General features: G+C 42.9%; 1 long non-coding RNA gene across 2 annotated transcripts in view; it reads right to left on the bottom strand.

Annotated features, from left to right (window-relative positions):
• The window catches only part of LOC144381624 (uncharacterized), a 175,018-nt gene that overhangs the window by 118,941 nt on the left and 30,030 nt on the right, over window positions 1-26,047 (bottom strand). Inside the window, exon 2 of one of the 2 annotated variants that reach the window (XR_013447210.1) lies at window positions 2,819-2,988. The exons of the other annotated variant lie outside the window; for it this stretch is intronic. This is a non-coding gene — a long non-coding RNA (uncharacterized LOC144381624). The remainder of the gene's footprint in view (window positions 1-2,818; window positions 2,989-26,047) is intronic. 2 annotated transcript variants of the gene reach the window in all.

Below are 26,047 nucleotides of genomic sequence, written 5' to 3'. Positions count from 1 at the left end.
CCTCTCCTGCTGCATCTACCATCAATGGGGAAACCTTGGCCCAACTCCGAGCTGCAGGACCTCCAGCCACACCAGGTTTCCTGCAGGCAGGGAGAGACCAAAGAGTGATGCTTTCTTTGTAAAGCACCTTAAAATCCTCTGATGAGGGGATCAGTTACACATTCAAACTGCAGAAAATTGTGCAATTGTTAAAGAGAAGGAAGGAGCTTTATCGGCACTAACAAAGGAAGATCTCCAAAATACGGCCCTGGGTGAAGAAAGCAAGTTGCAGAGCAGACATATATCCTATGTGTCTATATAAAATATACATATATTCTTGCAAATACATGGGAAGTTTCTGGAATTTTATAAAAGAAACTATTCTATTTCTGGAAGTAGGAGAGAGCTTCACTTTTATTTTATATTCTTTTGTACTGCTTTTATAATAAAAAAAATAGTTCTGAAGAACTTCTCTAAATTGTATGATGAAAGAAGCCAAGAAAAACTTATAAATATAATGTCTCTATGCTAACTGAGGCTGAAAAAAAATATTATCTTCTTACTTTGATCTCTCTAGCCTCATATACATTTCTATATCAATACCACATCTTTGCCAGGCTTATTATGGTGCTGCTTCTGTTCAACGGAGCTTAATTAAGCTTTAGTGAAATCAAATTAAATGTGAGCATATGTATGAGTTACATTTATGGTGAGAGACGTAAACATGTCTAAACACTGAACAAATCTATAGCTAATACACTCACACTTCATCCAAAGGCTTTTGTAGTGTTGGTTTGGCCTGTTTATCCTCCCTTTACTCTTTGGAACAGTAGAACCATCCTCACCTGACTTCATGGGATCAGGATGAGGTTGTCTATCATGTTGCCCCAATCGTCCCCTGGCTAAAAATATGGCTCACAAACCTGGCTGGCCCATCAGGGTACTCCATTCTTCTAGCCACAATTATTTGGTCAGGGATAGACAAGTGTCTTAAGCTGGACCAACAGTATCTTCCCTAAGATTTGACACGTGGGTACTAAAAGAGATATGTTGCCTCTCATACTCTAGGATCTTGAACTATAAAGACCATAAAGCTTGAATAGAGCCAGGCAGGGGTAAACAGAGTTGAAAAATGGAGAGCAAAGGCATCACTTCAGTTTGTGGATTCAGCCACATCTGAAGCCACAATTACCGCCACTTGGACTTCTCATTTGTATGAATCAATAAATTCCTCCTTGTGGCTTAAGCTGGATTTTCTTAGTTTTCTTCCTTGACACTGCCATTTTCTCAGTGAAGGTTTAACAAGCCAGTCCATGATTGTGACTATCAGCCACATTCAAAATCCAAAATTAAAGTTTATATTCTAATATTCTGAATATCATTGTTGGGTAGGATATCCTATTTATTCTTCAGGAAAAGGAGGTACAAGGAACTCTCTATATGGAATTTCTCCCAAGGTCATACAACTCATCAGAAGCCAAGTCCAGAGCAAAAATAATTTCCCAGACCTTAAAAAAAAAAAAAAAAAAGCTTTATTCTATGTCAAAAGCAAAGGAGAAAGCTATCTGCAAAATCTAGTAAGGGAAAGAAAAGGGAGATGGATTCAGTCTTACGATGTCTTAGTCAAAGGGCTAGCCAGGACCAAAACAAACCAACTTCGAATTCCTCAATTTTCCAGCAAGCTGAGCTTTATCAGACTAACCTTGCTGATTTCTTGTCCTAAAAGATCCTCAAAAACTGATGTATATAGAAGGTGTTCAGTATCCAAGTATAGTGTTTTTAACTATATTTATCTTCAAATCAATTAGGTAGAAGACTCCAGAACTTTCATACTGTTTGTCTAAAGCATTCGTTTGTAGTGTAAATGAAAGCCCTTGTGAAGAGAGTTCACAATAAGTCTGCTTTCTCAATGAGAAGTAAAATAAAAGCCTGATGAGTATCAAGGGAAAACCCCAGTGTAAAATTGGTTAAACTCTTTGTGCGTAAGAAAGGAAATTCATAAACAAACCTTTTCAGTGCAAATGGCAGACCTAGAAGGAGAAGGTAAGAACCTTCTTATAGAAATTTAGATATATAGAAATTTCCCTTGTAGCCAGGCATTTGGCAAAGCCAGGATTCCACAGAAGTGTGCCCTGCTCGGAAATTCTATAATCACAGCTAATAAAGGCCCATTCACCTAAAAAATGGCATTAAAGAAAGAATGGACAATTCAGACAATGGGCAACAAAAAAGTCCACTATGAACCCTATGCTACCTCAAGGGGCTGAGGTGTGAGTCCTGGTCAGGGCACATAAGATCTCTAAGCCTCAACTTCTTTACCTGTAAATGAAGGGATTGGACTACATGGTCTCTGACCTCCTTTCAAGACACAAAAATGATACTGCTTATAGTTTCTCACTCCAAGCTTCAGAGACTTTATATATGTAAAAAGGAAAATGTTTATTTTTAGTCTGTCAGGCAAGTTCTGCAATATGAAAACTGTAAGACACTGAATTGTTGACTGACTTCTTCCTTTATGTGCAAAAAGCATGAATACTTCCCCCAAAAGATATCAAAGGAAGACACAGAATCTATAGGGTCCTGGCACATTATAAACAGAGATTAACTGATCATGTGCAAAAAACATAGTTAGGGACCAGGGAGGCTCCATCCTGAAGTGAAATCCATAGTCTCCTGTTCCGAAGTGCATTGTACATATACAAAACTGGCTAAAGTAGAAGAAAAAAAGAGATGCATATTATCACTGTTGCTTACAATAGCGAATTAGAAACTACCTAAATACCTTACAACTTGGATGGGCTAAACATGTTAAATAATTTACATAATAAAAATTGATCACCTGGGGCACCTGGGTGACTCAGTCAGTGAAGCGTCTGCCTTCAGCTCGGGTCATGATCTCAGGGTCCTGGGATCGAGCCCTGCATCGGGCTCCCTGCTCAGCGGGGAGCCTGCTTCTCCCTCTCCCTCTGCCTGCCACTCCTCCTGCTTGTGCTCTCTTCCTCTCGTTCTCTGTCAAATAAATAAATAAAATCTTTTAAAAAAATAAACAATTGAAGGGCGCCTGGCCGGCTCAGTCGTTAAGCGTCTGCCTTTGGCTCAGGTCATGATCCCAGTGGCCTGGGATCGAGCCCCGCATCGGGCTCCCTACTCAACAGGAAGCCTGCTTCTCCCTCTCCCACTCCCCCTGCTTGTGTTCCGTCGCTTGCTGTGTCTCTCTCTGTCAAATAAATAAATAAAATCTTAAAAAATACATAAAAAATTTTTAAAAACAATTGATCACCAATTAAGATCATGTTTAGAAGATTTACTATCCTAAGAAAATTCCCATAAAATATTGTTATATTTTTTAAAGTAGGCTCAAAATATAGACAATATAAGTATTATATATATATATATATATATCATTGTTTATTTCTAAGTGGCAGAATTACATATGACTTTTTTTCCTTCTTTATATCATACATTTCCAAATTTCCTACAATAAAAATATATAATCTTTGTTAACAGGGAATAAATGTTATTTTTTAAAAGACAAACTACTTGCTTGACTCCAAATCATGTATTTTCCCCGTGGAATAAAAGAATATTCCCTCCCTTCTGTCCTAGCATATAGTAAGCTGCTCGCAGTACCAGCAATCTCTTTGGAGAGATGCCTAAATTAAAACTTGGGAGCATCTGGGGGCGCCTGGGTGGCTCAGTCATTAAGCGTCTACCTTCGGCTCAGATCATGATCCTGGGGTCCTGGGATTGAGCCCCACATCAGGCTCCCTGCTCCACGGGAAGCCTGCTTCTCCCTTTCCCACCCCCTCACTTGTGTTCCCTCTCTCGTTGTCTCTCTCTGTCAAAATAAATAAATAAAATTAAAAAAAAAAAACTTGGGAGCATCTGGATGCAATAGTTGAGTCAGGAAGGTCTCTGTAAACAAAACAGAAAACCCAACAGCTATAAAGTAAAAAAATGACAAATTTTACTCTATCAATATTAAAATTTACAAATGGTAAGTACTGTAAATGAAGGCAAAGACTGAATCGATATGACAGTCAATGATCTGATTTCTTTAATATATAAAAATCATTTGCATCCATAAGAAAAAGTCCAACATTCGAATAGAAATGGGCAAAGGACATAAACCATCTGGTAATTAAATTCAAATAGCTTTATTCATATGAAAAAGAATAAACTTGGGGCGCCTGGGTGGCTCAGATGGTTAAGTGTCTGCCTTCGGCTCAGGTCATGATCCCAGGGTCCTGGGATCGAGCCCCACATCGGGCTCCTGGCTCAGCGAGGAGCCTGCTTCTCCCTCTCCCTCTGCCACTCTCCCTGCTCATGCTTTCTCCCTCCCTCTCTCAGTATCTCTGTGTCTCAAATGAATAAATAAAATCTTAAAAAAAAAAAAATTAAAGTTAAAAAAAAAAAAAAGAAAAAGAATAAACCTCACCCCAAATTTAAAAGATGCAAATGAAAACAATGACATGCTACTTTTTAATCTTTCACATTGGCAAATATTTTTTTTTTTTTTAAAGATTTTATTTATTTATTTGACAGAGAGAGACACAGCGAGAGAAGGAACACAAGCAGGGGGAGTGGGAGAGGGAGAAGCAGGCTCCTCGCAGAGCAGGGAGCCCGATGCGGGGCTCGATCCCAGGACCCTGAGATCATGACCTGAGCCGAAGGCAGACGCTTAACGGCTGAGCCACCCAGGCGCCCCCACATTGGCAAATATTTTAAAAGCTCAACAAACCTAGTGTTAACGAGGTGGGAGATGGGAGTAGTCACTGAGGAGAGTATGATTTGGTAGTACATTTAATTGGCAAGGTCAGTAAAATTAAAAATGCAAATATTCTTCAACAAGACAATTCCACTTCTAGGAATTTATCCTATAGACACAGGTGTGCACATAACCCAAGACACATACACACACGTTCCCTGCAGAACTGTTTGTAACAGCACAAGACAGCAAACAAGCTTGGTATCCTTCAGTGAGGACTGGGTTGAATAATTATGGTGTGCTGTCCAATAGAACACCTGGCAGCCATTCTGAAAGAACGGCGAGGATCCCCATGCACGGATGTGAAGCCATCTCCAAGACGTATTAGGGTCGGGGGTTCGGGGGTGAGGGGGTGCAGAAGACCCCATTTTTTGTGTAATGAGGAAGTTTAAAAGGAGATGTCTATATACTTGTGTTCTGCAAGAAATCAAAAGAGCACTTCCCCACCCGCGTGCTGGGAGTCAGAAAGAGTGTGGCTACAACTGGAGGACCACCCGCTTCCCTGACCGCGATTGGATCGGAGCCCACCCCTCACCCCCCAGCCCCCGCCCCGGCCCTCTCTCCTGGGGGACCACTCCTTTTGTGCCATCCAAAGGACAAGAGCAAATAGAGAGGTCAGATCCCCCGGAGACGGGAGCGGCCTTCCCCGAGGGCTGGCGAGGTCCCACCGCTGGGATATGCTGTCGAGTGCAAGCCTTGCTGGAGTTTGGAAAAGCTCTGCGCTGGGCACGGCCCCCGGAGGCCCGCCGCACGGTAGCTGCTGCCTGCACCCCAGCGCCGCCACCTCCGCCCGAGGCTGGACCCGGCCACCGCTCCCGAGCGCCCCTGCTCGGCCCGGGCGCGCATTCGTGGGGCCACAGTGCGACCCAGCGGAGCGCAGGGAAACTGCGCCGACGGCCACCCCGCAGCCGGTGGGGCAAAGACCCGGACAGGGTCACCTCTCCCACCTGTCACCAGGGAAAGGCTGACGCGGAAGCATTCTCCTTCCTCCTTCATAAATGCAGGGCGTCCATCTGTTTGCCAAGACAATGTAGCTAAGCTTCACAAGTCTCTCTTACGCTGGCATTTCACCCACACTGGAGGGGAATATCAACTTGCTGGAAAGTTCTGATCTGACGTGGGGGTTTTATTTAGAATTCCAGACAACTGGTGATTGATGAAGTCCAAGGAAGAAACTATCAGTTTCCATCTGAAGGATCTCTCCAATGATCTAGTAAAATCTATGGATAGCTCAACCGAAATGTCACCTCCTTCCTGAAATCAGTCTCTGCATAAATGGAAGGGTCCTCTTGCTCACTGAGCGATTCTCTCCGCTGTGAATCTGCACATCATCTCCCCTACTGGACCCTGCAAGCTCCCTGAGTCAGAGACCAGATCCTACTCATCTGTGTTAGAAGTAGGCGAAGAGGCAGAAACCGTGGAGATGGTAGGAATCAGAAAGAAAACAGAAGAAAGAGCCTCTGTCACAACAGCAACACTGACTCACCCATTTTATCTGTCATTTAAGTAGTCGATTGAACACCACATTGCCATATATTATGCGGAGCCTTGATCCAGTAGGCAAGCATTTCTGAACGGTCATCCCTTGCACGTGAGTTTCAGGCCATATTAATACCATTTCATTTGAATATTGGGTAACTCTGAATATATATACAAGGGGAAAACACCTCAAAAAATAAAGTTGAGATTCTGGGGGTTTTTGGCCAACTTGAAAATATAAATGATTTAGGGGCACCTGGGTGGCTCAGTCTGTTAAGCATCTGCCTTCAGCTCAGGTCATGATCCCAGAGTCCTGGGATCGAGTCCTGCATCTGGCTCCCTGCTCAGCGGAGAGTCTGCTTCTCCCTCTCTCTTCCCCCAAATAAATAAACAAAATCTTTAAAAAATAAAATAAAATAAACTCTTACCTTGAGTCTTTCAATATCTCAGTCATCCCAAGAAGCACTTTTAAAAGCCTCTAACACTGGGTGTTATACACAAACAATGAATCATGGAACACTACATCAAAAATTAATGATGTAATGTATGATGACTAACATAACATAATTAAGTAAATAAATAAATAAATAAAAGCATCTAACAGACTCACTTTTATTTACATACAGTATTTTTTTAAACCATGTTTGGCACTATCACTGGAAATTTTTAGTTGCAAGCATAATTATATAAATTCAGGGAAATTTTTGCTATAGGTTTTAGATTTGTGATCTCATCAACATATTCACTAACTGTATTGCTTTTTAGTCACTGCTTCTTTACATATGCACCCAACACTTGCATAGGGAGGTCATCAGTAAGGGTCTAGCTAAGGAGAACAGAATCTGTTCTGGCTAGATGAAACAAGAAGATATTTGTAAGAGAGTATCGTATAACTTCCAGAACCACTGAAGCCGGTTTGGCAAGAAACAGACTCCAGGCTGAACTTCCAGGAATCATTCCAAAGCCAGAGCAGAGGACTGGCCGGAGAACAAGAAGGCACAAGCCAATCCGGCACTGCACAGTGCAGCACTGTGTGCCTCTGCTGGAAGCAGGAAGCTGCCCCCTGCACCGAGCCCTGCAGAACCACATATCGCCTCTGCCACCACCCACAGACCACAGTGATTGCCTTGTTCTGAAATCAAGTCGTATGCAGGGGAATCTGAAAGCTGGAACCTGAAGTGCATCCGCAATTCTCACTGCAAGAGGTTCTAGGGGAAAATCCTTCCCAGCCTTCCAGTTCCTGGCAGCTGCTGGCTCCTTAGCTTCCTCAGCTTGTGTACACATCACTCCAATCTTTGCCTCATCTTATCATCTCTGTTCTGTGTCTCTTTTCTTCTGTCTGTCTCATATTTCCCTCTGTCTTTCTCTTATATAGACACTTGTCATTGGATTCAGAGCCCACTTGGAGAATCCAGGGTGATCTCACCTCAAGATCCCTAACTTAATTACATCTGCAAAGACTCTTTTTTTCACATAAGGTAACATCCATAGTTTCCAGGGATTTGACATAGATGTATGGGTGGGGGGAGGCACACCATGCAACCCACTGCAGCAGGTAAATTTAGGAAAGGCTGGGCTAAACAAATTAAACTGGTATCCTTGCTGCAGGATTTTGAAAGCCTTTCACTTGCTAATGTGCACTGTGAACCTCCTAGAGTGAGATGCACTATGCAATGATTCTCAAATTTGCTTGACCAAAGGAGTGCCTGGGTGGCTCAGTCAGTTAAGGATCTGCCTTCAGCTCAAGTCATGATCTTGGGGTCCTGGGATCCAGCCTTGCAGCAGGCTCCCTGCTTCTCCCTCTCCCTCTGCCACTCCCCATGTTTGTGCTCTCTCTCTCTCTCTCTCTCAAATAAATAAAATCTTTTTGAAATATTTTTTGTTTGACCATGGAATCCTATTCACAGAAGTGATGTTCCACAGAGCACACTCTGGCATAGACCTATAATTTACCTGCTGGGCAGGTCCTCAGAAAGAATCTTTTTTTTTTTTAATTGAATAGATACAATTAAGTATTATTTACGATACAGTAGCAAAAAGTAACTGATTGCACTGTGTATTGGGTGACACTAAGTACCAAAGGATTTGTAGTAGGTAAGATAATCGGGTCAGATACCCCAGTAGGACAAACACAACCAAACAGACTAACTACCTTGTTCTCTTTCTTTCTGCTATGACTTTTTCCTTTTTGAAAAATATAGAGAAAGTATATATCTAAGCAATGAATCACTACAGTAAATATTTTATAGTATTATTTCAGGTCACAAAAGCAAAATAACTTGTTAATAAGGTAACCAATTTTAAAATACTAAGTATTCAATGAAAATCAGAGTCTTGATAAACCAAAACAGTGCTCGAGCTCCAGACATCAATGGCTACTCCTCAGAAAGAATTTCAATAAGTATCAGAGAAGCAGAAAATAAGTGACTAAACAGGTGAAGGTTCCTGAGGATTTGGCAAGAGTAGCTATTCTAAATGGTGACCATCATCACAGCCACACAGCCATAAAAATGAAATGAAATAAAGGTTCATGCCCAATTATTAGACTGCTTCCCACCAGACTCTATTTTGGTTCAGGATAAAGTGCAAACTCCCAATCCTTTGGAACCAAACCCTCCGTCAGCCTTCCCGCACCTTTCTGCCCTACATTAATCTTTGCTCCAGCCAAGCTGATCTCCTCACTGAATTTCCTCCGGCCACAACTTCACCATGAAAAATGCCTTCCCCCTACACCTCACCTATTAATATAGATTCAACCTAGGTTGGTTTCAAGTAACACACTCTAATGAAAGCTTCCCTGGTCACCCCAGCAAAAGGGCTCTCTCCCTCTGTACTTGGCCTAGGACACTTGTCAAGTGCCTCATTTTAGAGTTCTTTGCATGTGGGTACTGTCCTAATCAACTGGCTAGCACAACACTGATGGACAGGATCATAATTTAGATCTCTTCCTAGCCTCTGGGTATTCTAGCACAGTGCCTTTCACAGAATAGATGCGCCAAAGAAATTTCTTCAGTGACTAAACAAATAATCAAATTAATCTTCTCAGAAACTACGTATGTAGATGTAAAAGTGCTGTCCAGTCTCCCCCAGCCCACTTCATCTACCAGGCGAGAGTAAACTAGGAGCCAGAAGTTTGCCCAGATAAAAGGGCTAGAGATTTATCCAATTAGCAGTGATGGACGGTGAACCCAAAGGCTGATGGCATTGAGGACCTGGGTTAGGCAGAGTTCTGTGTTCTAATGATTTAAAACAAAGCAACAGACCCAAAAGAACTGAAAGCAAGTACTCAAATACATGTACACACGTAGAAACATGTCCATAGCATCACAATAGCCAAAAGGTGGGAACAACTCAAATGTCCATCAATGAGTGAATGGATAAATGAATTGTGGTATATACATATAACGGAATACTGTGCAGCCATAGAAAGGAATGAAATACTGATACATGCTACAAAGTGGGTGAACTTCAAAATCATGCTAAGTGAGGGGCACCTGGGTGGCTCAGTTGGTTGAGCATCTGCCTTTGGCTCAGGTCATGATCTCAGGGTCCTGGGATCAAGCCCCGCATTGAGCTCCTTGCCCAACGGGGAGTCTGCTTCTTCTTCTCCCTCTGCCCTTCCTCCCCACTCATGCTCTCTCTCTCTCTCAAATAAATAAAATCTTTTAAAAAATGCTAAGTGAAAGAAACCAGACCCAAAAGGCCACATATTGTATGATTTCATTAATATGAAACACCCAGACTAGGTAAATCCACAGAGACAGAATGCAGACTGGTTGTTGCCGGGGCAAGGGGGGAAAGGGAGTATGGGGTTTCCTTTTGGGGTAATGATAGTGATTTGGAACTAGACAGAGTTGTTGGTTGTACAACATTTTGACTGTACTAAATGCCACCGGATTGTTCACTTGGAAATGATTAATTTTGTTATGTGAACTTCACTTCAATTTTTTTTTTAATTTATATAGCATATAAGCAAACCCCTGGGGCACATTGGCAGAATCTTAGGGCCCCCAGGAGCATTGTTTTAAAGCCCAGTTTAAAACAATCATATGTTGAAATAACATTTTAACAGTTCTTCCTCACTAAAAGAGAGAACAATGAGTAAAACTGACCTTTTGGATGGTATGACTTTCCTGGTATAAATGTATAACAAGTGATGCCAAGTTACAGAATAATTTTAAAAATATATAACTCACATGGGGCGCCTGGATGGCTCAGTTGGTTAAGACTGTGACTCTTGATTTCGGCTCAGGTCATGATTTCAGGGTCATGAGATCCAACCCCGTGTCGGGCTCTGTGCTCAGAGGGGAGTCTGCTTGAGATTCTCTCTCTCTCTCTCAAATAGTAAATAAGTCATATATAATATATATATATGATATCATTAGTATATACATATATAGATCATTATCATAACTCTGTTCTCATTTTATTTATAGTAAATGGTGACAAAAGCAAAGAATTGCGTCTGGAGTTAGTCTGTAGCTATTATTTTAAGCATTAATTATTAGAAACTTTCACCTAAAAAAATAAATAAATCAGCTAAACAGAAAAAGCAGAGCAACAACAGAGCTGAACGAACCCTGTGCCCTCAATGTGGCAGCGCAGGGCTCGGCTCTGCCCAGGAGCACATGGTTCTCAGCTGTCTTGTTCCCCATTTGTCTCCAGCATCTCTAACCGGGCCAGGTGCATGCACTTGTTCCCTGGGCTTCTTAGAGAAATCTGGACTTCTAAACTACACTAGGAGGTAAATGAACACCAAGATCAGAGTCAGGCCCTTGGGTTCAGGACCTGGGTTCTGCTGAAGAGACTTAGGGGAGGCCTGTGTTCTGCACACCACATGCCAAGGCTTTCGTGCCAGCACATTCTAGAGGTGCCACTCCACCAGCTTCCCTCAGACCCATGCTAACGAGCCTGGAGACAAGAGGTCCCAGAGTAAGACACATGGAGTTAAACCTTCCTTGTGTCTGCCCTGGGCACATACCTTCCTTGGTCACGGAGAATTGCACCCCTGCCCGCCCTCTTGTCACACTCTGATGTATTGGCTACTTAGGCATTCCTGATTACCAGCTGTGGTTCCCACCACAACAACCAAATTTGGCAACCGGCCTTTGGACTGGCTCCTCAGGTCACATTCATGTCTAGTTAAGGCTGACCCTTTGGATTTGGTGACCTAGACACTGGCCTCACCTAGGCTCAAATCTGCGCCCTCCCCCCGCAAACTCCAGTCTTGGTGCTGTTTGTGGACTCCCACCTCTGTTAAGACTACCCCTGGGGTAGTCATGCCAAAGATACACACTTCATGAAGTTCCCAGCCCCATCCGTGCCAAGCAGTAAAACAGATTAATATTCAGTTTTCTCAATAAAGAAGCATAAGTAAAAAATGTGGTTGCAAGTAAAGAGTCAGAATGGACTCTGTGGTCACACCGTTTGAGTCCAGCTAAAAGAGCAGAAGACAATGATCTTTCCTGCAACTGAGCATCACTCCCTGCTTTCTTCCTGCAAATCCCCCCATGTATCCCCTCTTTGGCGGCCCCTCAATCTCTTATCTCTTGGTGTTCAGAGAGCTCTCTCTTTTCAGTATGTCTCTCGTTGTCTTCCGTCTTTCTTCCCTCTCTCTTTCATCCTTACCTAACCAATACATAAAACTGGTTAAAATAAATACTGTAGGTTTGTCTTATGTATTGAATTTCTTTCAATTTGGAGTCCCAAGAAAAGTATTTGTCAGAATTTACAGGGGTGATTTCCTATAAAATTTTCCTATAAAATTGATGTTTCCATACTCCAGCTAAACACTCTTTTAATGCTTACCTTCTGGATTATGGTGTTTATTATGGGTTGGACTGGATCCCCCAAAGGATATGTGGACATCCTAACCCTTGGTACCCATGAAAGTGACCTTACCTAGAAACAGGGTCTTTGCAAGTGAAATCAAGCTTTAAAGCAAGGTCATTTGGAGTAGCATGGGTCCCCTAATCCAGTATGACTGATGTCCTCATAAGAGGGAAGAGTCACAAAGACAGAGACGCAGAGGAAAAAGACACCCGCATGACAATGGAGGCAGGCTGGAGTAGTGCGTTTAGAAGCCAATTAAAGGTTGTCAGTAAACACCAGAAGCCAGAAGAGGCAAGGAAGCTTTCTCCACTACAGGTTTCAGAAGCAGTGCAGCTCTGCCAGCACCTTGATTTGACATTTCTATCCTCCAGACAATATGAAACAATAAATTTATTTTCTTTTAAGCCAGCAAGTTTGCGATACTTTGTTATAGCATCCACAGGAAACTAATACAGTATCTCTCAAAGGCACTCAGTTGTTGTTTTGGTTTTTTTAAATGCTTGGGGCTTCTTCAAGAATAATTGTTGACCCTGGTTATTCCCTCCTGATTTATCTAATTTTAAGATCAAGGAAGTGGATTATTTATATATCTCAGAAAGAAATGTAACTAAAATTTGTTGTAAGTTGATTTTATTTTCCTGTGAATGTGTATGCCAGTAGCAATGAGCATATCTAGTGCTTGGGCCATGGCTTAAAAATGTCATTCCTCATAAGGATCCTTTGATAAAATCCTGACTCCTGGTCTGGAATAGGGAAAATACAAGTGAGCCTGCAACATTTCGTTGCACCAGAAAGCAAGGAAGGGCTCAAAGACTAACCAAGACATGCCAAAAGGCTGTAGGGGGCACCCTGAAAGGGCTCCTGCTACCCAAATTTGGTACAACATGAGTAGCAAATAGAATAATGGAGTAATGATGATAATGGATTATAACACAATGAAATGTTTTTGAAAAATAATCCATGGTCCACGATGATACTCAAGAGAGAGAAAGAGAAATTTTCCTTACAGAGGAACGTCAACTAATAAATACAGGAGTGATACAGGATTTAAAAATGACAGCTTTGCAGGACGTCTGGATGGCTCAGTTGGTTAAGTGACCGACTCTTGATTTCGGCTCAGGTCACGATCTCAGGGTTATGAGATAGAGCCCCGCCTCAGACTCCATGCCGGGCGTGGAGCCTGCTTAAGATTCTCTCTCTCTGGGGCACCTGGCTGGACCTGTCGGTTGAGCATCGGACTCTTGGTTTTGGCTCAGGTTGCGATCTCCAGGTCGTGGGATTGAGCCCAGAGAAGGCTCCACACTTGGCGGGGAGTCTGCTTGGGCTTCTCTGCTTCTCCCTCGCCCACTGCTCCTCCCCCCAACACAGGCACACATGCTCACTCTCTCTCAAAAAAAAAAAAAAAGACTGCTTTGCAACCAGTGATGTAATCTTCATTTCAAGCAATGACTAACAACAGGGGGCAGTATACTCACATGGATTCAAAGTGTCACTGCACAGAGAATTTACTAACTATAAAGGGGGAAATGGAGGAATATAGAGGACATCTCACTAACTGGCAGGTGATTGAGTGACCACACATTATGTGTCTACTTGTATAAAGCAAAAAGAGACACACAATCTCACCTATGAAGTATTTTTGCCTAAAATGTTTCCCTAAAAATGATGAAGAGAAAACAATCAGATCAATATAGAGTATGACACATTCTACACAACAACTGGCCCGGTCTCCTCAAAACTCCAGTGTCATGAAAAAGGGAGGTGGGCAATTATTCTATAAAGACATTGTAACTAAATATAATGCATGAATCTTGATTGATCCCAGATTGAAAAAAAAATCTTATAAAAAGACATTTTGGGGGCGCCTGGGTGGCTCAGTCGTTGAGCGTCTGCCTTCGGCTCGGGTCATGATCCCAGGGTCCTGGGATGGAGCCCTGCATCGGGCTCCCTGCTCCACAGGAGGCCTGCTTCTCCCTCCCCCACTCCCCCTGCTTGTGTTCCCTCTCTCGCTGTGTCTCTCTCTGTCAAATAAATAAATAAAATCTTAAAAAAAAAAGACATCTGGGGGGAAACTGAATACAAACTATACATAATAGTTATTGTTAGTTTTCTTAGGTGTGATCATGGTAATATGGTCGCATGGGGGAAATGTCACTATTCTCAAGAGAGACATGCTAAAGTAAAGTATCACAATATCTATAAAGTTCAAATGTTAACAATCGGCAAATCTAGGTGAAGGATGGGTAGGTGTTCGCTGCACTATCTTTCAACTTTCCTGTAGATTTGAAATGTTTCAATGAAAATGTAGGTGTTGGAGACTTGATTATGGTCTTGATGGTTTTCTCATTCCCTTTGTGATCCTGGACCGTAAAGCATTCCCCATGTCTTTGTAAATTATCTTTTGCTTCAAGTGCCTTCTACTCTGACCCTCCTGAAGCACTTGAAGTTGAACACACACCTGTTGCAAGCAAAGCATTGTTTCCACTGTCCGGAAGTGTACCGGGCTGTCCTCTTCACAGCTGTACCACTGGGAGCACTTTTCTGCTTTAGCACCTCACATGTTTGTCATTTTCTCATGGCTGTGTGCAGCTAAGAATCTGTCACTGTCTTTTTGGGACTTGAAGATGAATCATTCTCCCAGTCTCTAAAGAAAAAGATACCATATGACTTCCTCATTGCTGTAGAGCAAGAGGGGGGCCACTCCCAGAGGCTCGGCTCAGATCCTGGGTGGATTCCGGGAGTGGCTTCTGAAGTTTCTAGCAGATGCCAAGTGTCTTGGGAACACCACAGGGCTGGAAACTGAGACTCCCCTTGAAAGTCCTTCCACCTCTCAGGGCCTCAGTTTCATTAGTTAAAGGGAATGACTGGGAAGTATGTGTTTAAAGTTCCCTTCAAACTCTAACAATTTATCATTCAAGTCCCCACTTCCTGGAAAGTATCTGTTGCTGCAGCCCAGGAGGCAAAGCCAAGGGTGAGTCCTCCTCCTTGAGAACAGTCCTCAAATTCTTGGATGCTCCCACAATGCAGGAGCACTCTCGGCTCTTCTCCTGGCCAACCGGAAATATTTTTTAAGACCTAGCCCACCACCACACCTGGCCTATACTTACCTTCCTTCTGAAAACAAATGTGTCAGTTGGCAACTTGTGAAGCCTCAGAAGAAGAATTAATTCCATATGTCCTTAGCATGCTATATAAAGAGAGCATCAAAGGAGGACACTCTGTGCAGAATATGGTTATCTGCTTCCTTTATTCTCCAGAGCTGAATGTTGTCTGTTAGCGATAAGCCCCCTTGGAAAATTCTGACAGGGCAAAAGGAAAGAAGATGATGGAGGATAGGGCAGAAACTGTAGAGGAAATCCGTAAACTTTCATCCAAGGTGTGAACAGCGGGGGATAAAGAAGATGAAAAGTTTAAGACATCAGTAATAAATGCAGAAGAAAAACCATATTAGAAAATGGTGTACTGGAGACTGATTCATCCCCACATTCAGTTCAACACCCTTATGCTTCAATGGCATTTTCTATCCTGTCCACTTTTATAAGAAGGATGCAAAAACATTTAAAATACATCTTTCCCTGGTTGACCATTCAAGCCAAGCAGTGGTCCACGAAACTGTGATAGTTCAATCAAGAAGAACCCGTTGCATTCTTATGATTAACTACAGAGTTTAAACGTGGCTAGCTGGAAGCCCAGAAGTGGACCTGCCCCACCTCCAGGGGACACAGGCCAAACCAAACCCTCTGGTATTTTGCTTGACTTTTGCAAGAATGCATTTAAACAAAGTAAAAAGAAAAGAAAAAAGATTTCCTTTTAAAGGAAAGAACGTAGTCTGCAGGAAACTCTGACCTCTGTCACTGAGAGCTGAGGTGATTTATTGGTATCCTGCTTACATATTTTCCTCATTAAATTAGATCGATTGTTCATTGCTTATTTAACAAATTTGCTATAGTCAGTGTATTTGTAGTAAAGACAAGTTTAGGTGCTTTAGAGAACTAAAAAGAGTCTGTGGGGTGAGCTCCCACAGACTTCAAAGGTAAAGGCCACTTCTCTTGTACATTTATCGTGATAAATGTATTTATGCAAATAATTTGTTTTGTTTATTCTTTTATCATCTATCTCTTCCACTCAATTGTAAATTCCATAAAGATGGGGACCATATCTGTGTTTTTCACTATTGAAACTCCAGCCGATAGCGCATAGTGCGAATGCAGTAAGTAGTTAATGAAGGAAGATATATATAACATTTGTAATCAGAAAACAAAGCATGGTATGGTTTCCCATTAATTCACATCTTTTTTTTTTAATAAAATCGCAGCAGATATTTTTACATAGGGATTTTTTTTTTTGACATGGGATCTTTACATAGATCCCACTGCACATTCTAAGGTCATTCCTGAATATTTTGTGAGCTTTGTTTCTAAAAATAATCTCCCTATCTATCTGTCTATCTATCTATCTATCTATCTAGCTCTAGCTCTAGCTCTAGTTCTCTCATTATATTTTAAAGCCCATCAATGCTGGTATGTGGGAAAGCTTTTGATTTGAGTATATCTATCCTGCTTGTAGCCAACACACTAAACTCTCTTATTAAATCCGAGAGTTAGGATTCATTTTGTTTGATTCTCTTAGTAGGCTAGGTATAAAATCATATCATCTGCAAGCAATAAAATTTTGTCTTTTCCTTTCCAATGATCTAAATCTTGTTTCTGTTTCATCTTTAATTGCACTAGCTACAAACTGGGAAAGACATCAAATGATAATGGTAGTGGTGGGTGTTCTATAATCCATTCCTGGTTCTAATGAGAAGCCTCTGGTGTTTCCTCGTTCTGATTTTCACAACTGGAGCCCAGCAAACCCTCATGTGCTCACTTCCTTTCACTTTACTCTTACAGACCACTTAAAATAATCCTAATGTAATAATGTAAGTCTTAATAACACCAGGCTGGTTGGCTCTCAAAGAAGTGTCCTTTCTGTCCCTAAGCCACAATGTAAGGACCTTCTTTTGCCTCTGTTAAACACACATGCGCACTCACACGGCAGGTGTAGCATGTCCAGTCACGCCACCCCACCCCCACCCCCGGGGGGATTCCAGGCTTTGGAGGGGATGGAGCAAGGCTGAGGCCCCAAGGGCTCGAGCACATCTGCAACACTTGTAGCTACGGCAGTTCCTGCAGCTCTGAGGACCCCGGGAGCTAGCACCCTTGGCAGACATGCACATTCTCATGCTGAGTCCTGGCGGCGCCATACAAATAAACAGATAGTAACTGTGTGTTTGTCCTAATAGGCGTAAGAAGTGAACAGTGTATTGAAATGATACAAAAAGAATTACTTCTGCTCCTGCCCCAGACAATGATGCTGCTGAATTCCGGGTCTTTCCTTGGTCCACCCACCCATCCATGATTGAGCAAATTCTTCTTCTGTCCCTTCTACTTGCTCCAAAGCAGATTGGCACTGGAAGCCATTTTAGATTTTGTGGAGAGACACTGCCCTTCTCTGGTCTCAGACGTCCTCTCTCCTGCAGACCTCTCCTCCTTTTCAGAAGGAAACTCTTCAACTAGCTGCCTCCAGGTGATGAGGACCGTGGACACAAATACAGGGGAATACATCAGCAGGTGCAAGGGCATCAGGACCTCAGTGTATGGACCTGATACGCCACTTGGGCAAGGAGGTCTTCCCTAGAGAACCGCATCCTCTACAGGCCTTCGTCCAAGCTCTGGTGCTGTTAGAGCAGCCATAGGAGAAGACTGGTGTCATTTCCACCTCTCTAGGGATCCAAGACTACCCCCAAGAGAGCCATTATGGGGAGGAGACCCGACAGGCGGTTGACAACAGTAGTTATATCTCCCCTTCTGCCAAACTTTGGCACCAGCTCCATTGCCAAACCACCCCCAACCCACATTTGAGTAACTCAGAACCTCCCTTCCCCCTTCCGAGCTCCCTCCATGGCTACGGCCCCCTGTGTAGTGAGGGGAGGCAAGGGTACCCAGGCATCCATATTGGTGCTTGTAGACTGGGGGCAGGAAGGAGGCTGCCTTTGTTCCCTCCCACCCCACCCCTGCCACTGTTCCTCTCACCCCTCAGTGAAAGGCTGCAGCAAATGGCTGGATCAAACTATATTCCAGAGCCAACCCTAATCCCAACTGTTGTAATGTTTGTCCTCAATCCCATGTCTCATTCGCTATTTAGCTTCACTCCAGTCCCCAGTCCTGACCAGCACCTACTCCTAATGCCCAGCTCAGCAATCCAAGCCTTGGCCTTACACTAATATTAGGAATTGTAGCTAACACTTACAAGCTAACACACACACACACACACACACACACACATATTTCATCTTTACAGGAATCCTCTGAAGTAGGTACTATTATTATCCCCCTTTTACAGATGAGAAAACTGAGACTCCAGGAGATTAGATGACTTGCCCAAGGCCACATAGCCTATAAATAGAAGAGCTGAGATTTGAACCCAGAATCCACAGTTCTCCAAGCTTGTACCAACACCGAAAGTTCTAGACTGCTGTCCCCAGGCCAGCCTCAGCTGCACCCCCAGACTCTCCAGCTCCGATGACAATCTGAGCTCCTTGACAGTACAGCTGAGCCCCATGGCCTGGGACCCAAGTTAGGAGGCAGAGTATGCCCACCCCTGCCGCATCACAGGCTCTCCTGACATACCCTTTCCCCTCCTACGGACAACAGAGCCCAAGTCAATGAGAGGTCTATACTGAGCCAGGCCAAGGTCGTCAGCTCATGGAAGCCCAAGGGAGCCCAGGCATCAAAGCATCCGAATTGCTAATTAAAATGAGTTCCAGACACTCAGGACATGACCATGGCACCCCAGGCCCACCTTCCAGAACTGCAGGGGATGCTGTCCCATCAAAAGCGTTCCTGTGTCTGGAACTGCCTGTGAAATCCAAGGAGTGGGCAGCGAAAGAAGGAAGCTGTGGGAGCACCGAAGGCCTGAGGGTGAGAAAGTCCACAGGAAAGGGCCTTCACTTCCCCAGCAAGGAGCAGCAGTGGAAACCACACATTACCATTATGGTGGAACCCCAGGCACCGACTTCTACGAGCTGTGTGCCGGTGACTGTTCTGCAACCTTCTGGACCAAATTCTGCTGTCCTATTCCCAGCAAACAGGTCTGATTTTATCCACACACTGACTCAGCATCTCTCAGTCCCATCCTGCTCCTATACCCCCATCCCCATGCTTCTATCTACCTCCCAAAGCACTTTCTAAGGTATTCATAATTGTTGATTATGATTCATAATCAGATGTACAATTTGTTCAGAATTAACAGCAACCAAGCTAACTCAATTAGTTCTTATATTCATAAGCTCCTTTAGCTCTTTGAGGTACCTATTTTACCCATTTTACAGATGGGGAAACTAAATCCTAATCTCAATTGCCTCGGGGCAAGCAACTGACATAACCACTTTCAGAGGGCCGGTATAATCAAGATTAAGAAAATATCTTTTATTGAGAGCAAGATAACTTTACTTTTGGAAGTGCTGGGAAGGCAAAACAAAATATACTCGCTGGTTCCTCTCGCCTTTGAGTCACCAGCTTAAGATCCTTGAGTTCAGTAACTCAGATCAGCCTGTTTCTGGGGGCCATGCTCTTAACACCTAGTTTTCCCCTTCTCTATGATTCCCTTTCTTCCTATGGAGCCCATCAGATCTAAATTGAGTTGTGCGGGCAAGGATGCAAAAAATCAGTATTGAAGAATCCCCAGTATAATTGAGAGGAGAATTCCCACTACCTACTCCGCAATATGAATAACTCAGGTACAAGACAGAATCTTGTGCAGTAGTCCCCCCTTATTTCTGGGGGATCTGTTCCAAGCCCCCCCAGTGGACGCCTGAAACCTGCAGATACTACCATCCCTATATATATACTATGTTTTTCCTATACTACATACCTATGATGAAGTTTAATTTATAAATTAGGTACAGTAGGAGATGAACAATAACTAATAATAAAATAGAACTATAACAGTATACTGTAATAAAAGTTATGTGAATGTGGTTTCTCTCCCACTCTTTTGCTCTCATAATATCTTACTGAACTGTACTCACCCTTCTTGTGATGAGGAGAGACGATAAAATGCCTGTGTGATGAGACGAAGTGAGGATGGAGTGCAGTAGCATTAGGCTGCTACTGACCTTCTAAAGGTACATCAGGAGGATCACCTGCTTCCAGACTGCAGCTGACTGCAGTAACAAACCACAGACAGTGAAACCACGGATAAGGGGGCACTACTGTAGTCTTAAACTTATGCACGATGTGGGGAAAAGAACCCTACCCAATTCTTTAAATCACAATATGGAACATGTCCAAAGAGAGGCAAAACTTGCTTTATTTTTTGTTGTTGTTTTGAGAGAGAGAGAGCACGCACATGTGGGAGCAAGAGGTGGGGGGTAGAAGGAGAGAGAGAGAGAGAATCTGAAGCAGGCTCCATGCCCAGCGTGAAACCCAACACAGGACTCAATCTCATGATCCTGAGATCATGACCTGAGCTGAAATCAGGAGTCCCACGCTTAACCAACTGAGCCACCCAGGTGCGCCTGCAAAACTTGCTTTAAAAATTAAAAAAGAGGGGCACCTGGGTGGCTCAGTCAGTTAAGCGTCTGCCTTTGGCTCAGGGTCCCGGGCTCGAGCCCCGCATCAGGCTCCCTGCTGAGGAGGGAGCCTGCTTCTCCCTCTCCCTCTGCCGCTCCCCCTGCTTGTGCTCACTTGCTCCCTCTCTCTCTCTGTTAAATAAATAGAATCTTTTTTCAGAAAATTTTTAATTAAAAAAGAAAAGCACAAAATGCCATCAGAGTCATTTTGTGTTTATTGCAGTATCTCATTAAGACAATGCTTTCCAGCCACATTCAGTGGACAGGAAGGGGGGGAAACCAACAGCAAAGGACAAACATGAAACATGCTCTGGGGAGGTGGGCTTTAGCCTGAGGGCTATGGAACCTTTGCTGGGTTTCAGGGGGTCCATGCACATCTTGGAAGTTCATTCAAAATTTTGTGTATTTGTGCCTTTTTCTGGAAAGAAGGTTCAGAGCTATCATCAAAAGGCCCACCACTCAGGGAAGAAAAAAAACAGCAACATTAAAAACACTAACTTATTGTAGATATAAATATCTTCTATAATCTAAAAGTTTTTCTCAAACCCAACTGTCCCTCCCTCCTGAAAATTGTGACGTCTTCCCCACTGGTCCCAGAGAGTTGCTGGGGGCTCCAGGAACTCAGTGACCCCAGGCTTGGCAGCCCAGCTGGTAGTTCCTATCATGCCTGTGCCCCCCTAGTGATGCTGGCGACCCCTCCACAATGGAAGGCCAGGTATGCTCCCATAGCACCCTAATCAAGCCAAACGGAGAACATTCAAGAGAGCCCAAAGGGATAGAGCGTGGAAAATAAGCATCCAGTCCCCAAGAGAACACAGCTCAAGTAACCTGAGGAATTCCTCGGGGAGGCTGGGAAGGCTGAAAGGCTGGAATCACTCAGGGAAGCAGATGAGATTTCTGAAGGTTAGGAAGAAAGAGCATATTACATGGGCTGCGCTTACAGGTGTAACAAGCACAGATCAGAGGCAGGAACAGATTAAAGCAGCAGAGATGTGGGGAAGGAACAGATGGACTGGTCCAGGGCCAGGGTGAAAATGAAAGGCAAGATGAAGGCCATATCATCAAGCATCACTGAGAGATGAGGCTTGAACTTTTGTATGGAAGATGTCACAGATTGGGCATATTTCAATAGGGAAAAAGACCATGCACTAGGCTCTAAAGGAGAGGACTGGGAAGTGGGGTTTAAATGATAGAAAATAGAAGAGAGATATGATTACTGAGAAGATAAATTGGCCAGCACATGGAGGGTCAGGTATTAATTTTGAAGGCACATGGTAGACGAATGGACCATTCAGCAAGGGGTGTACAAGACCAGATGCAGGTGTGGATAAATGGGGTGACTCAGGTCAAAAGAAATTGAGGGACCCTCCCCATACATGCCTGGGGTCCACCTCTATAGAGGTCTTCCCTCAGCTCTATCAACTGACTTTTAATGTAGAATTATTTTGAGTACCCGTGATGGTCCCAACATCCATCTCTGCCAACACTTCATCTCATACATTTTAAGAAAAGGTTAACTGAGTAGCCAGTATTAAAGAAAAATATAAATTACAGCACAAGAAAGCCAGAAAATGACCTAGTCCATTCTGGAACCAGTTCTATACCCTGAACCTGGTCTGCATTCTACTCCTTGTTTTGTTGTTGTAGGAAAATGTAAAATCTCAACATCGTAATGACCATCAGTAAATGACTCATTAAATAAATTGTTTTATCTACACCCTGGAATATTATGCTGCTACTTAAAGGAATGAAGAGCATCCAGTTGTGCTAACATGGGAAAATGTTCAAAATTCCACCTGGGGAAAGAAAAACAAGCTGGAGATTGTACATATAATACAATTCCACTTGTTAAAAAGAATTACACAAATCAATATGAACCGTATAGTTATGCTTGATAATCATCCATCCATCCATCCATTCATTCAAGAAATATATATTAAGCATCTTCTGTGTATCAGGTACTACACAAAAATCCCTACTTATACAGAATTTCTATTCCAGTGGGAGAGATGGATAATAAACAAGAGAGCTAAGCAAGAGTTATGTGTACTATGTAAAAAGTGCTGGGGATAAAAAGAAATCAGGGGAGGGGAATAGAAATGTAGGACAGGTATGATTTTTGATACCAATGTCAGGTCCAGGTGACCTCATGGAGGTGTATTTAAGTAAAGACTGGAAGGAGGTAAGGGGGAAAGTCAGGCTGCTATCTGGAGGAAGCGAAGGTTCTGAGGCTGGAGCATGCCTAGAAGGCTCAGGCTGGTGGGGAGGAGAGTTGGGGGGGCAAGCAAGAGTCCAAGTCCAGGGGTAACAGGGCCATACAGACCATGTAAGAATACTGCTTTTACTCAAAGTGAGGTGAATACACATGTAAAGAAAAGCTTCTAGAAAAATATTAATACTGGTTAATTGAGAAATGGGATTCGAAATAGGAGTGAAAACCCTTTGTAATTTTCACATTATAAACTTTCATACAGGTTTTAAATTTTATTATGAGTATCTATGCCTTTTATCATTAATTTCTAAAGTAGTTCAAAATGCAAGATTTCTTTTTTGATATTAAAAATCATTATTCCATTAAATACATAAATTCAATTAATTTGCTACTCTTAGAGTATTCTATGTTTTCTCAGATTCTGTATTTGTCTTTTGGCATCCATTCGTCACAGGATCAATTATATTAACTATATTTTATTTTCTGTACTCTTGGTACTCTGGTATTTGGGGGCCTCATAGACTCAGAGAGAGACTGCCCCTTCCAGGGCTACTAATTCCTAAAGATAATAGCAGCTTGCTGAAGAGCACACCTTTCGTATGCAAACCAACCAATCCCTGAGTCTGTATCCCCAACTAGTTCTTAATCCAACTCACAAAACCAGGCCACTATCTCCGCTGCCCCAAGTCAAACCCAAGGCCACATACTAAGCAATTTGGGACAGCCCCTATACCCCAAGGCCCAACGGAATTATTCAAACTAGCCAATCCTTAACTGTTTTCTCTGCCCTAACTTGTCTTTCCGCAGAAACCCCAGTAAAGGCTGTGGCCTCATGACTTGCCCTCCCGTCTTCTGCCTTCAGATCATCCTGGTGTGGGGGCAGGGGGAGGGTAGCTGTGCATTGTGGTATAAAAGCTTCCTTCAGTGGCATGGACCTCTCAGTGTTACCACTCAATCGTAGCTATAGAAATTAAACCCTGGGTATCATAATTTTAGAACATGCAGCTGTAAACCTTTAAAAATTCCAGGGATTTCCACAGGAATAGGGGAAGAGGCACCATTTTGTTTTGTTTTGTTTTTCATTTTAACTGTTGAACTAACTCATTCCCCAGCTCATTCAGACTTCAGCCTATGTCTTTGAAAAGTGGGAAATGAAGACCACTGAAAACCACGAAGGGACAAAACTGCGAATTTAAAGTTGCTCTAGTGAGTGCTAGTCTAGCAGACTAGTACTTGGTATTAAAAAAAAAAAAAAATCACATCTTACTGCCACGCTCAACGACTGCTGGAGGTAGAAAGGCCTTGGAAATACAAAGCCAAAGGGTACATGTGGTTTTGAATTTGAGGAAGTCTGTAGGAAAAGCCAGGATGGGGTTTTCAGCTAGATCTGAAGAGGGGTGGATCACAGAAGAGCACCTGCCACAGCCCTCAAAATGTTACAGAACAGGGATTGCGATGCCTAATTTAAGGTGTCAGAGTAGAGACTGAGTTTTTATACAAAGGAAAGATTTGGAGCAGAAGTCATCGGACACCTAAGAGAACCTAAAAGATGAACCAAATGTAAATCAGAAAAGGTGTATGAATGGGTGATTTAGAAGTGTTTGTTGACTGCAGTCAATCTTTGAAAAAACAGTCATAAAATGCAAATCACAGGTTTGTATTTGGGAGGGGTCTGCAAATTTCTGTAAAGGGCCAGATAGTAAATACTTGTAAGCCATGCTGTGTTTGTCACATCTGCCAATCTGCCATGATAGCACAAAAGTAGCCACAGATACTACATAAATGAATGAGCCTATGTTACAATAAAACTATACTGACGGGCACTGAAATTTGAATTTCACATCATTGTCATGTCTCACAAAATATTATTCATGTTTTGATATTTTTCAACCATTTGAAAATGTAAAAACCAAGCTTAGATCCCGAGCTGTAGTTTGCTAACTCCTGACTTAGGGAATAGAGTTTAGAAGGTTTATAAAGGTCTACAGAAGGAAAAACATGTTGAGCTTTGGTTCTTGTTCTGAACCTGCTGGTGTGGGAAATCCTGCAAAACTCCTTGACAAGGAGGTCCTATACCTCATTACCCATAATCCTGAGTCTGCCATAGTGTATCCAGTCCTTGCTCTCCCTCTGACTCATCAGAAAGGTTGCTATGGGTTTCTACTGTGTGTTAGGCCAATGTTACATCCTTAAGCTAAAGGAAACATCATGGTGGGCTTATTTATGAGCCATAAGAGAATTTTTTTTAGATTTGGAATCCAGAAAAGGCCTTAAAATTATTTGATCCAGGGTCACCCCCCGGGTGGCTCAGTCGGTTTGGCGTATGACTCTTGGTTTCAGCTCAGGTCATGATGTCATGGGTTGTGGGATCAAGCCCCGCATGGGGCTCCAGGCTCAGCACGGAGTCTGCTGGAGATTCTCTCCCTCTGCCCCTCCCCTACGTGCATGCATGCATGCTCTCTCTCTCTGTCATAAATAAATCTTTAAAAAATTATCTGATCCAATTCCTATATTTTAGGAACTAAATAAACAGAGAGTCAGAGAGGATAAATGGCTTGCCCGAGGTCACCCATCTCATCGGAAGCAGACCTAAGACTAGAACCCACAGTTCCAACATCTTCATGTTCCCATGTTTCCACTCCACTTCCTTCATTTGTATTCTTAGAAAAAAATTATGAAGCTTGCTATGGGATATGGGTGGTGGGGGGGAGGGCTAGAAATGGAGATATAGTAAACAATTTAACACTTTTTAAAAAGAACATGAAATAGGGTGCCTGGGTGGCTCAGTCGGTTGGGTGTCTGCCTTTGGCTTGGGCTGTGATCCCAGGGTGCTGGGATCAAGTCCTATGTCAGGCTCCCCGCTTGGTGGGGAGTCTGCTTCTCCCTGGGCCCCTGCCCCCCAATTGTGCTCGCTCTCTCTCTCTCTCTCTTGCAAAAATAAATAAAATCTTTAAAAAAATAAAAATTAAAAAAATTAAAAGAACATAAAACAGAATGCCACTACCAACATCCATAGAAATTTTTGTACTTTTAGATCCCAAATATAGGATGAGGGAGAAATCATAAAGCTCAGGTAGAGGGTAGGACCTGAGAAGTATTTGCGGGGGATGCTCCAATATACTCCTTCACTAAGCACTGTCTGCACACTAATAATAATAATAAT

The sequence above is a fragment of the Halichoerus grypus genome, chromosome 4, assembly GCF_964656455.1.
Source record: "Halichoerus grypus chromosome 4, mHalGry1.hap1.1, whole genome shotgun sequence".
NCBI lineage: Eukaryota > Metazoa > Chordata > Mammalia > Carnivora > Phocidae > Halichoerus > Halichoerus grypus.
Note: the sequence above shows the minus strand (reverse complement) of the source record. Positions and strands in the feature narration are given on the sequence as shown.